Source organism: Boleophthalmus pectinirostris, unplaced genomic scaffold, assembly GCF_026225935.1.
Source record: "Boleophthalmus pectinirostris isolate CB_2022bp ecotype Guang Dong unplaced genomic scaffold, ASM2622593v1 HiC_scaffold_15, whole genome shotgun sequence".
Taxonomy (NCBI): Eukaryota; Metazoa; Chordata; class Actinopteri; order Gobiiformes; family Gobiidae; genus Boleophthalmus; species Boleophthalmus pectinirostris.
Window position 1 is genome coordinate 8,610,479 of NW_026571070.1, and position 14,218 is coordinate 8,624,696.

Consider the following 14,218-nt stretch of genomic DNA (forward strand, 5'->3'; position numbering starts at 1 on the left):
TCACACTATGGCAGAAAAAGTACAGGACTGGGACCATTCATGTTATTGCCTGAATACCAGTGTGAGATAGTATTTTGACCCCCATCGTATATTGAACCCGCTATACACTGAAAAAAAAAGGTTGCTGGATTTGCGTAAAAAAGTTATGGAAAGCGGTTGCACGCGATAAAATTATGTTTAGGCTTTGAAACTTTTTTCGAACCCCTCTACACATATTTATCTCAGAACATGAACATCACTTTTTCATGTTGATGAAATTTGAACAAATCATGCTGAATATGCATATTTATCTTATGGTTACCTTATCATGAAATGTATAAGTATGTATAATTTAATTTAATTGATCTAATTCTGTAAAAGAAACAAAAACAGTCTTTAGTTTTCTACAGATCTGTATTGTCTTAACCAGAATCAAACACAAAGAGAGCACAGGGACAGAGACACACAGTTTGGAGCTGGACAGTGTGAAGATTTATTCCAGTGAAGAAGCTCTGGTCTCTGCCTGTGGACACAAGGTTAACACATGATGATCACATTCTGATGATCTACTCTGTTCTACATGTTTAAATACATTTAGCAATTATTACTACAATAATGGACCAGAACAGAATCACAAGAACATTAGAAGTGTATCTGCAGAAACAAAACTCACCATGTGCTGCTTTTCTTCCTCTAAACACAGTAACAGGGAGGGCATCTGGTATAAAGTCTCCTAGTGCCACATCACCCTGTAGAAGCACGATAACAGTTTCAATAGGAAGTTCATTTTGAAAAATTTTAAAATAATTTTAGTTGGTTTACTCACTTTGTTCATCTGTGCTCTGTGTTTTGTTGGTTCTCAAACATCTTCCTTTTTTCTGAAACATCAACTGTAACATTCATGAACTTCCCCACAGCTCCAGCAGAACCTGGACGTCACTCTGTGTTTGTAGACGACTCTGGAACAAACACATTCAAATCTGAATACAACTGTCACACTCTTGTAGATGGACAGTCAAAAACAATTTGTTTCAAGGAGTCCTTACATTAACTCTAATTTCAAATAAAACACCACAAACATGTTTTAACAATGACGACATTCTAGTCCAGAGAAGCATATAAAATCTTTGAAAAGTCTCTCCTCTAGATCAGTTTCATAATCCTCCTGCTCCACACTGTGTGTCTCTGCTCCTGTATCTGTCCTGTGTCCTGTTACATTTGAATTTTCCCTCCAAAAGTTTTGGGGAGGAGAATTCCAGAGGGAGGAGCTTCACCAGAGATTATAATAAAGTCATGTTTCCTCAACCTGATTAAAACATGCAGGTCTAACATCGGCCACAATCAAGTGACCTTTGTAAGATTTAAACATGCTGGACAGAGAAACGTAAAAAAATGATGTTATTGTTGTCAAATTTGTTTTTGCAATTTGAGCAACCCCTCTCGGACCTTTTTTTCAGTGTAGGATTTAGACTTTTTTCTTTAGTAGTTACTTATCTGATCATTATTTCTCACTTTTATTATATATTGCTACATATTCACTTTCTTTAAAGGTATTTTAAGGAAGGCTTTGATGGAGAATGACTTGGTATTTTGTGTAAATGTAACGCATTGTTAAAATTGCATATACGCAGTAATCTTGTCACTTTTTATATTGTATTTTACATTGTTATGGTTTTTAGTTTGCTCTGTTCAGATAATCCTTCATCATAATGTCAATTTAGGCAATGGTTTGTAAGGATAATGAACTTGAATTTAGTCATGTTGTGTTATAATAAACATATTGGGGGTCAGATTACTATAGTCATATGTTTCCCCTATTTAACTACTCAATTAAACACCCCTGTCTATTTTAACAAGAGTCCAAATCATTATACATCACTTTGATTACCTAACTGCTTATCTCATTTTCAGTAAAAATATGTGTTTAAACAACTAAGTCATTTTTAACATTCAAACGTTATAATCCACATAAAAAATACATCTGAGTTCTTCAAAAAAACACTTTTAAATAAGTCTTAATTTGCTTGTTTTAATTTGCAGATACATAATATGTTTCTGACCCCGGGGTCAAAATACTATATGGTATGTTGACCCTGGGTTCACCTCACCGCGGGGTCAGAATCCTATACCACACCGGCTCAAGCGTCCCCCTGGCTTGAAAGTCCCAGCTCGAACGTCCCATTCTGTCGGCTTGAACATCCCCCTCCTCCCTGCGGGCGCCCCCCTTCTCTTGGGTGACACACGGGTAACTGCTGTGCCCGCGGGAGTGGGGGGACAATCTCACCAACCTTTAGTCGACCGCGTCACTCACTGTGATGTATTAAGTTAGAAAATCGGCATTCTATATCGCGAGACCAAATGTCGTGCCTTGTTTATGTCATTTTACTGATCTCCCTGAAGCGGCACACATTTTTTCAGTTTGTAATATCAATATAATCCTCATTCGCTCATAGAAATTTACTATGAAGTCGTATTTTAAATATTTTTTTCTTGTTCCCCATGTCCTATAACATCTGTAACTATTGATTTGTTCAAAAATCATTCAGAATCACTTTTAGGAAGGTCTCAACTATGTATTTCTATGTAATCCTGAAATAGTTGCAGCACAGTTGAGACCACAAATATATATATTTTTGTAAGTATGAACAAATGTGTACAATATCTATATATATATTTTTTGTTCCTTTTATATATCTATATAAATTAACTAACTTAGTTTCATAAAGGGTACAATTCATGAAGACCCAAGCTGGAAAGTCTCCATGAATTGTACCCTTTATGAAAGTAATTTAGTTAATAATTATATACAATTATATACATATTTAAAAAACAACATTTTTTTTTTCATTATATATATTGTATTAATTACACAGATTTTTGAACAAATTCTGTAGCTTTCTAAATTTCTTGTGTTGCACTGCTTACAAATTATGTTCATGGCCGGTAAGGAAATAATTCATATTTCTTCACAAATCAGCAGTTTCAGATGTTATAGGACATGGGGAACAAGAAAAAATGATTTAAAATATGATTTCATTGTAAACCTCTGCAAGCAAATGAGGATTATATTGATTATATTGATATTACAAACTGAAAAAATGTGTGCAACTTTGGGAAGATCGGTAAAATGACATAAACAAGGCCCAACATTTGGTCTCGGTACATTCACATTTAATTTTATTATGATATAGAATGCTGATTTTCTAACTTAATAGATCACATACTAAAGGCTGGAGAGAATGTCCCCCACTCCTGGGCACAGCAGCCAAGAGAATCTGGCATCTAGAGGGAGGAGGGGGACATTCCTGCCAGGACTTTCAAGCCAGGGGGACGCTCGAGCCGATATTCATAACATAGATCAAATAGTGTAATATGGGCCCTTTAAAGTAAAAATAAAGAAAAAGTCAGTGTCTGCGGTCTCGATAGTGGCAGCCATTATGTTTTGTTAAACCTGTTGTGCTACAAACCACCACTAGAGGGAGCTTTGCCTGACAAGAAAGCTCACCTTACTTGAAATGACCAAAAGTAGACTTGGAAATACAGAATCAATCCACAAGGGAAATTAACTGGACTAAAAAAAAAAACATTGTCCCGGCAATCTTATCATCTAAATCACACACTGCTACAGTTCGTACACTTGGACAAATGAATGGATTTACTGTATATACTTTTATTTTATTTGGCGCGGATCCCGTTACTTCATCACTTCATATCCTCCTCTCCATTATCTTGGTTTATTTTAAGTCCTAAAGGGGAAATACGTTTGGGATTGGCTGTTTTAGATCTGATGATGATGTGTTTTTATATCAGCTGTTCGTGTTATCATAAGAAATACCCAAAAAGAAAATCGATCATGTTTAATTTGATCATCTAAATAAGTGACTGTAGATTTTTTATCTCACTATACAACACCAAATATTTGTTCCTATTTGTTGCAGTTTTCATTTTAACTGCTCCTTAACTCAATAGGTTCATGAATTTCACAAGAGCCTTTAGATTAAAACACAAATATCTGGTTCATAGTATTAAAAAGAAAATAGTAAGAATAAAAAAGTTAAATACAGTGCATGTTATAATGTATACAGACAACTATTATAGGCGAGTTTCAGCTGACGTCATTGTTATTAAAAGCCCGCGTTGCTGCTGGGAAATATTTTGGTCGGAGGCAAGAAACACGGTAGCGTCAAACACAGTGCATAACCTCGAGTATTTATCCCCGATAATGGTAAATTCCTGCTGCATTATCGGATGCACAAATAGAAGCACGGAAGAAGGAAAATGTCTTTTTCGTATTCTGAGTGAAAAGAACCGCTAACGGTGAATTAAACGGCTTTCAAACATTCGCAGAGCAAATGTAGAAGATCCTAGCAAACCGTGGACTCCAACAAGTTCAACAACACATCGAGACTCTTGGAGGTTTTCATCTTTTCTGCTGTGAATGGCCCAGGAGTTTCCACCAAGTCATTGTGGATATCGACCAAGTGAATATTTGTCCAGGTAGTTGGCGATTCTGACCAGAAATTTGGTTTGGTCCACCTTTTGTCGGGGTTGAAAAGGGTGATTTGGCTCCATCGATGCTTATGACCAATTTCTGGTCAAATGGTCTTGGGTCCTCTGCCGTTAGAGTGGATAAATAACCGGGATCAATACCCTTTACGTGCTTTCTCGCTCCATCCGTCATGTTGAATTCGTGTTTCTTGCCGCTGACCAAAATAATTCCCAGCATGCACTTTTGTCAACAATGAAACTCGCCTATAACTCCCACTACTAACATACTATTATATCTTCTTCTTATCTTTCTATTCCAGATGTTTTGAGTGGGTTTAAAACATCTGGGTGGCCATACTAGTTTGTCAAAGTCTGATCCCGTCACATCTCAGAACCTCAACAGGACCGGGTCTGGTTAGTACTTGGATGGGAAACCACTGGGAAAAACAGGAGCCACAGGGGGGTGTCGTTGTGTCAGAACAAGACACTTCACCCACGTTGCCTAGTGTGAAAGTGGAGTGTGTGTGAGTGATGGTGTTGGTTGGAGGGACCAATTGGCAGATTGGCAGCCTCGCTTCTGTCAGTCTGTCCCAGGGCAGCTGTGGCTACAATAGTAGTTTACCATCACCGAGTCTGGAGTGAAGAATAATGAACTGTAAATCGTCTTTGAGTGTCCAGAAAAGCGTTATATCCTCCTGGGACCTGAAGAAAAAAAGGTGTATTGCAATATATCTATATTGTTTGTGATTTTCTGTCTATTTGGAAGTAAATGAACAACTTAGCATTTAGATTTTGTTTATTTTATTTTTATTTATAATTGTCCTCTGTAATGGACACCGGGGACATTTTGGTGTTAAATCCATGTGACGGTAACGACAAAAACAACTTAAAAAAGGTTTCAAAAGAAGCGCTTCCTGGACGTCCAGAGGATAATACACAGTAGATCCAACTCAGTGGTCAGTAAAAAGACACAAAAAACCCAAGGCACTCACTGGTTAAAATAAAATGCCTTTATTAATTTACAGCATGTCTTAATGGACAACTTACAAAGTCCCGACGTATTTCAGCCTATGGCTTTTCTTTCCTCCTCCCCTGAGGAAAGGAAAAGCTTTTTGATGACCAACATCTCTGACAAGCTTCTACAGTCACCTCAAACATTTTTTAGACTCCATTTTAATTACTTCTTTACTACTTTTTTTTCTTAAATATAATCATAGTGCAGCCATAAACTAACTCCTATTGAGTTATTTTTATTTATTTATATTTATAATCACAGTGCAGCCACAAATTAACTCCCATTATTATTATTATTATTATTATTATTATTATTATTATTATTATAATATATATATATATATATTTTTTTTAAATCCTGGACATGATAGTATCTATAATCCCCCCGCCCTGTTTAGGCAGAGAAACTTTGTCCCCCTGTTAAGAGTCTGTCTCAAACATTTAAAAGAGACTTGTTAACTCAATGTCCACTACAAAGGACACAAATGAATGGGCCGGGTCTCAGAAGGTTATAAAAATGACACATTATTATTATTATTATCATGGTTTATAAATTGAATATTTTATGTCATTATTTGAATGTAGCTTAAAGGTCCTACATTACACAAAATTGATTCTGTGAGCTTTAAGTCATGTTCGAATGTGTTTCCTCATCAAAAACAGACCTGGAGTTGTGTTTTGTTTCATTCACACATGTTTGACTAAATATTTTTTATTAGTTAAGTTACAAGCTCAAAATATAGCATAGATCAGGAAATAGCATCAGTCAAACTTTATTTGTATAACACTTTTCATACATTTGAAATGTAGCACAAAATGCTTCAACAGAAAAAATTACAGTAATTAAAAACAACAGCAACCCCACCCCATTTTTTCATCCATATATACAACAATTTAAATAGAAACATAAAAACATAATCATAAAGCTCCTAAAGGTTATAGTAAAAATAAGCTAAAAAAAAAAAAAAGCTAAAGTAAAATTGTAATGATAATTTAATTTAAAAACAAGTCAAAGTTTTAAATTAAAAGCTAAATTGAAAAGATATGTTTTAAGTTTACTTTTAAAAATATGAACTCTCGCAGCGGACCTCAGATCCTCAGGTCGGCTCTTCCACAAACGGGGGCCGTAAAAGCTGAATAACGCCTCACTGTGAGTTTTAGTTTGGACTCTTGAGACCTGAGAGTCCGAGAGTCTCATATGATAAAAGCAGATCAGACAAATAAATAGAACTAAGATCATTAAGAACTTTATAAACCAATAAAAGAACTTTAAAATCTGAATCCTGAATAAAATGGGCCCTTTCAGATTTATGCGACAAATGTTTTCAACCAAATCCATAAAAGTTTAAACATTTGTGTCTTGTTTAATTTAGATTCATTTAGATTTTTTTCATAAACAGAGAACTTAAACTTTACTGCCTGCTTTTCAACTGAGATTTCTAATTTAATGAAACTCAAAAAGCTCTGACCATTGGCGTGGCAAATGTCAATTCAAAGCAAAACATCAGAGCTTTTGAATGTCCAGCTGTCGTTAAAATGGCCCCATAAAACAGGAATGAATGGATTAACACGTTACAAAGACGTTAAAGTGTGACTCAACACTGAACAATAACTGTCAATAGGACAATGTGTTCCAATGATTCACTGAGTCCATTTGAGCGAAGGGAAAACCCTGACACAGTTACATGGTTATTATTATCCGAGGGAATAATGTGGAAAGTGTGAGCTGAAAATCTAATCCCCATCAGGTGCAGAGGAGTGCACTTCCTGTTTACTTCCCGTTTTACACCGCAGATCCCTAATGGACTTCCTGTTCCACTTAAAAGGTCACGGAGACATGTACTAACCAGGTTTGCATCACAGAAGTAGATAAATGTGTTAAAAAGTGAGTTACACAATCTGACTGTTGTTTTAAAAGTCCTGTATTAGTTAATTTAACAATTTTGGAAATGTTAATCAAGTAACACTGGACCAATTCCTGTTTAACCCCAAAATCAAGAGCTATATTTTACGTACGTAAAACAAACATTTTGAAAGTAAATGGATAACACTTTGTAGGGTTATCCTCATTTGGCTAAACAACACACAGAGGTGTTTTATTTTTACACTTTATTTTAGTTAATTTAAGACTTTGTGAACAAATTAGATAAAAATATTAGGCTATGTTCAGACTGCAGCCTGAAGTGACCTAAATCAGATTTTTTGGCCCCTATGTTCCTGTATCTGATCTTTTAATGACAGTCTGAACGACACAGATCTGATTTTTTCAAATGTGACCCAGGACACTTGGATATTTGGTCCTGAAACCGATACATATCTGATCTTTTGACATGCGACTTCAGTGTGAATGACCAAAGCGCATTCATCCACCTACACGTTATCAACAAGACACAAACGTCACTATTCTGCTCTGAAGTAGGCGAAAATTGTTAATGAACTCTGTGTGACTGAAGTGAAGCACATCACCACTCACCACTCTTGGCTCCGTCTCCACATCCACACGTTCCTTTCAACGGACGTCGCTGTCGCTGCCCCACAAAACACCACGACCAAAAACCTCGTCCTTCTCCTTCTCAATCTCCTCCTTAAAACAAGTAAGTTGTTCATGTTCTGGCTCCGGTACGAGAGGAACTTTAAAATCTCCAGGTGCTCGATGCTGCGTCCATGTTTGGACAACTTCCATAAACACAGAGACGCTCGCTGAGGTTGATGTCGTCGTGTCTCCAGTGCACATGTGTGACACTTTTGGGCCTGGAGATCACTTACAAGTCGCATTTAATTGGAAATGTGAACGACCTCACAAAAACATCGGATTTCACAAAAAAATCGGAATTGACCATTCAGCCCTGCAGTCTGAACGTAGCCTTAGACTATTGGGTATGTGCCAATTCCACAAATAAATCTAAACTATCCTCTCAGTCTCTATCGCCCCCTCTACCCAATGGCAACTACCACTGCAGCAGCTGTGCTCGACTTAATCATATAGGAAAAACTGACCACTTTTCACACCCCCCACACTGAGGAGAAATTTCCCATAAACAGTGTCATCACATGAGCATCTACACATGTGGTCTACAAGTTGAAATATCCATGCGGTGTAGCTTATATAAGTAAGAGCACAAGAAAACTCAACCAGAGAATACGTGAACACAAGAGCTCCATCAGACCGGGACTGTCCACAGCAGTGCACTTTAATGATCAGAGACATTTGTTCTCTCTGTTTCTGTGGCATTGAGCCTGTCCCCCCTCCACTCAGAGGAGGGGACCCTGACTGTATAATTAAACAAAGAGAAGCATTTTGTATTCATACTCTCCAAACTTTAGCTCCAAAAGGTCTCAATGATTACTTTAATGTCAAGATTTTCTTGTAGGCATGTGTTATATTATTATGTCTCTCGCTTCTGTTGGGCTGTACATGGATTAGATTAGAAGACAATCAACATACAGAACAATGTATGTTGATTGTCTTTGCTTTTTGAGTTATGTTGTTTTGGGTACACTGTTCCTTTATGACCTGTCACCCTTGGGTGCTTGCCCCACCCTGTTTAAGATGGACACCCTGAGCTCTCATTCTGTTTGCCCGATGAAGGCCTAGTGGCAAGGCAAGTTTATTTGTACAGCACAATTCGTACACAAAGTAATTCAAAGTGCTTTACAGAATAAGAAATACATTAAAATCATAATAAAAACAAATCAAAACATAAATAATCATGAAGATTAAAATTTTAAAAAAAGAGAGACATAAATTGGAGAGAAGAGTGCGGAATGAAAACCTTTCAGTTTTATGCACAGTTAAACAGAAATGTTTTGAGTCTGGATTTAAACAGCGTCACAGAAGAGTCTGTCTCACATGTTCAGACTGTTCCAGGTTTTAGCTGCATGAACCTGAAACTCTGACTCCCCTTGTTTAGTCGTGACTCTGGGCACCAGCAGGAGGCCGGTCCCTGAGCTCCTCAGAGTGTGAGATGGTTCATATGACACTAACATGTCACAGATGGACTTTGGTGCTCGGCCATGGAGACACTTGTACAAGCAGAGCTGTTTTAAAGTCTCTGAGGCACAGGAGCCAGTGCAGAGACCTGAGCACAGGACTTATGTGCTCGTACTTCCTAGTTCGAGTCAGGACCCGAGCTGCAGCGTTCTGGATGTTCTGGATGTTCTGGATGTTCTGCAGCGTCTCACAGCTCGTTTTGAGAGACCAGTGAGCAGAACATTACAGTATCTAACCTACTGGAGACAAATGCATGGATAAGCTTCTCCAAGTCTGATTTAGACAGTAAACCTTTGATTTTCGCTATGTTTTTTAGATGGTAAAAGGCTGCAGATGTTATTGATTTTATGTGACTGTTAAAGTTCAAGTCTGAGTCCATTATTACCCCTAGATTTCTTGCCTGATTTGAAGGTTTTAGAGCGAGAGACTGGAGGTGACTGCTGACACTGTCCCTTTGTTTCTGTGGACCAAACACTATGACTTCAGTCTTGTCAGAGTTTAGCTGGAGAAAGTTGTTTTGCATCCACACACTGATCTGTTGGATGCAGTGACCAAGTGAGTCCACTGGTCCATAGTCTCCTGCTGCCAGAGAGACGTAGATCTGAGTGTCGTCTGCATAATTGTGGTACGACACGTTATTGCTGCTTATTAACTGGCCTAATGGCAGCATGTAGAGATTGAACAACAGGGGGCCCAGGATTGACCCCTGAGGCACCCCACAGGTCAGGGCCATGTCATCTGAGACACAGTTTCCAATTTCAACAAAATACTTCCTGTCTTCTAGATAGGACTTGAACCAGTTTAGTACAGTACCAGAGATGCCCACCCAGTCCTCTAGTCTCTGTAAGAGGATCCCATGATCGACAGTGTCAAAAGCAGCACTCAGATCTAACAGGATCAAGACTGAGACTTTGCCTGCATCAGTGTTCAGGCGGATGTCATTTGTCACCTTGATAAGAGCAGTCTCAGTGCTGTGGTGGGCTCTAAAACCTGACTGGAAAACATCAAAGGAGTTGTTCATTTGGAGAAAGTTCGTAAGCTGTTGGTAAACAGCTTTTTCAAGGACTTTGCCAAAAAACGGCAGATTTGAGATGGGTCTGAAATTGTTCAGTACTGTGGCATCAAGACTGCTCTTCTTTAGGAGAGGCTTAATGACCGCAGTTTTCAACGCGTTTGGGAATGTTCCAGATTGAAGTGACATGTTAACTATGTGAGTGAGTGGTGAAAGTAAACTGTTGAGGACAGACTTTAGAAATCTAGTGGGTAACATGTCCAGGCAGCAAGTAGATGAACTCAGACTGGTGACGATCTCTAAAACAGTTTTGTCAGTTACAGGTGCAAAGTGATTCAGCTCTAAGTGTCTCTGTGGCTGCAGCTTGTTATTTGTGTTGTGGAATTGATGGCATTTTTGATGCCCTGAACTTTGTCATTAAAGAAAACTGCAAACTCATTACATTTAGATGTGGAAATTAGTTCTAGTGGCAGTGGAGCTGGAGGGTTTGTTAATCTGTTCACTGTTGCAAACAGGACACGAGAGTTGTTACTGCAATTACCAATAATGTCTGAAAAATACTTCTCTCTTGTTTTACTCAAAGTGTAGTTGTACATATGCATTGTTCCTCTGTAAATCTCATAATGAACCTGGAGGTTTGACTTGCGCCATTTCCGCTCAGCCTTCCGGCACTCCCTTTTCTGTGCCTCTGACTGAGTCATCATTCCTCCACGGAGCTTTTTTGCCTCTTTAACCATTTTAACCTTTATCGGAGCGATGGCATCCAGAACATTCAAAACACTCAAAGTCACAGAGTTCAACACATCATCAACATTAGAACATGAGGCAATTTCAAAATTTATCATTTCCATGAACAGTGCACCTGTGTTATCATTTATATGTCTTCTTCGAACAACTGTAGGAGCAGCCGGTGGTTTGGGAATAACAGACAGGTCAAAGAAGACACAGAAATGATCAGACAGAGCAACATCAACCACACTGACATTTGAAATATTTACACCCTTTGTAATGAGCAGGTCCAGTGCTGAAAAGTTGCACGGTTTGTCCTAATAAATCTCAGAATTTGCAAGTAAGACGGTGTGGACTTTTCTCTATATTCTTGGGCTGCTCCCTCTCCTCCAACACACCCGTCACAAGTAATTGATGTGCGAAGTTCTCATTCTTTTATATAGTTTATTTAAGACGAAATTATGTACAAAACTGGTTCAAACTGTTCTTCTCTCGCGGTTTGAAGTGGTGGGAGGTGCCAAATTAACACTAATTAAATTCAACCAGATCAACTCCGGTAAATAAACCCAACTTGAACCCCCTTTTAAAGGGCCCATCTCATGCAAAATAACTCTTTTCACATTGTATCTTCTGCACATGTAGAAGCACAATTTGGGTTTTGGAACCATTACACAATAGTTATGAAATCTTACTGATTTCTTGGAGGCGTCACAGACCAGGAACTATGAAAGACCGACTATCACTCCTCCCCCCGCCCGTCCTGAGAAAGCACAGGCTCCGCCCTCCAAACGTGACGTAGGCTCTGAGTGAGCCGCCCTTCCTCCGCCATCTCAGGGAGGGAGGGGGAGACAGAAGCATAATTGGGTAAACTTGAATTCTATAATAATGTTTGATCAAATTAGGTCGTCATAATCTGTAGAGGCTACCACTAAACATCAGCGGCCGTAATGACTGAGGTGTAATCGCCGTTTTGTTATCGTGGAGAAACACTGAAGACAGCTCACTAAAATAAAATGATGCATTAAGTATGTTGTTAGTATCAATGTAATATCGTAGGACTACGTAACGTTTGTCAAACTGAAACCAGGTAAAACAAGAGAGATGACATGCATATTGAAATTATATGTCGGATAATCTTAAAAAAAAAAAAATCACTGCAGTTTGCTTTTAGTTCTCTTCAGCGGTTTACTAGCGGTGACCTTACAGCTCTAGGATCTCCATCACTGGACCCTGGTATCGTGGGAACAGCATCCTTTTCCAAAGTGTCGCTTCTGCTTTGTTGTAAGTCCAGTTTTAAAATACCCGTAGTTCTTGAAGCAGTCTTCAGTGAAGTGTCGCCCGCAAACAAACATATTCTTGGAGACCTTTTTGTCTGTGTTCCCAGAAATAAACTCCAGTCACTCCTTGCACGCCTTGCTTCTTCTGTCGGCATGACAAATAATTTCGACTTGCCATCACAGCCAAATACGCACTTTCCCCACGAGGACATGGTTACAAAAAGTGTGTTTGAAGCGAAATTAAGATCTAGAAAAGCACTCAGACCTCGCCAAGGACTACCCCTTTTTATAAATTGCGATAAAATCAGTCTTCTGGATCAATATCAGCCTTTGGAATATGAAGAGGACATTGTCATCCCTGAGTAATTTCATGGGGTTTGGTCAATAATTAACGAGAATTGAGAAACTAAATTTTTGCCCCATTACCACAATGTTAACTAAAATTTCAAAGTGATGAATGATTTCTTCCGGATCACCCCCAAAATGAAATCAGTTCTTCTTTTCACATTTCCAAAAATAAAGTCATCAAAATAACTTTTTGAGTTATGTTGTAACAGACAAACAAACAAACAAACAAACAAACAAACAGACAAACAACAAACAGACAGAGCAAAAACATGGCGGAGGTAATAACAGAACAGCAGACCTGTACGGTGCAGACGCAGGACGGTGTGAGTGGGTGGAGGGGGAGGGTGCGAAGCGTTTTCTGCTACGTCAAAGGCGTCATAGGTGTATCTGCCGCGTCATCGTTGTAGCAGCTTTAGTTCATTGTCACGTGGGAGGGCGGCAGAAATACGCTTCAATTTGTTAAACAAAACACAGAATCAATCTAAAAACCACTTTGGCGACATATACAAGGCCCACACATCACTCTTAGAAGGTAGAAAGTTGATTTTGCATGAGATGAGCCCTTTAACTTTCAAATAGTTAAAATAACACTTTTTGTGCTAAAAAAAAAAAAAAAAAAAAAAGCTCTGAAATATTTACCCTTAAATTTTAACCCTCCATTTTTTGCTGTGTACCTCCGGCAGTCCATGGATTGAACGAGGGACCTTCTTGCTGTGAGGCGAGTGCTTACGACTTCGCATTTTACTACAGCGACGGGAGCAGCTGTAGTTTCAGTAGCGACAGTCTGAAATAACAAAGCTCAAAGACTCAGATCTGCAGAGTCCAGAGTTTTCCACGGAGAGTTCACCTGCCGTCCCACCGTCAGCTGCTGCCTTCAGGAACGTCTGGAAAAACCATCACCGCACAAGTCCAGGTACTGACTTTTATTATACGACTTTACTGTGAGCCGAGCTTTAACTGTTGCACATGGAGTTTCCATTCTCACAAGAACATTACCAACAACATTATTACGGAAAGAAAACGATAAAATGTTTGACCTTTTTGAAGAAGTGAGCTGTAATTTTTAAATTGGTTGAACAGAGAATTTTATCACAGTTTGAGAAGAATCTGGAGTGTGATTTTGACCAGTATCTTTTTTATTTTTTGTGCAATTACTACGTTTGTTTCTTTGATATATATTTAAAGTGCAATTAGACATGTTTTCTAAATTTTCTATCTTGTATATTTTATTAAAGAGGGTTTTCTATGGCAGAGTACAGTACGGCTAAAGGTCTAAACCAGGTCTAAACCAGGACTAAACCAGGACTTAACCAGGTCTAAACCAGGACTTAACCAGGTCTAAACCAGGATTAAACCAGGACTTAACCAGGTCTAAACCAG

General features: G+C 38.5%; 1 long non-coding RNA gene across 1 annotated transcript; it reads right to left on the minus strand.

The window, feature by feature from the left end:
- Window positions 1–429: 429 nt before the first annotated feature.
- LOC129408056 (uncharacterized) lies at window positions 430–977 on the minus strand. The gene is made up of 3 exons (XR_008631803.1): window positions 806–977; window positions 653–728; window positions 430–502 (listed from the first exon to the last, which is right to left on the minus strand). It is a non-coding gene; the product is annotated as an uncharacterized LOC129408056 (long non-coding RNA).
- Between the last annotated feature and the right edge of the window lie 13,241 nt (window positions 978–14,218).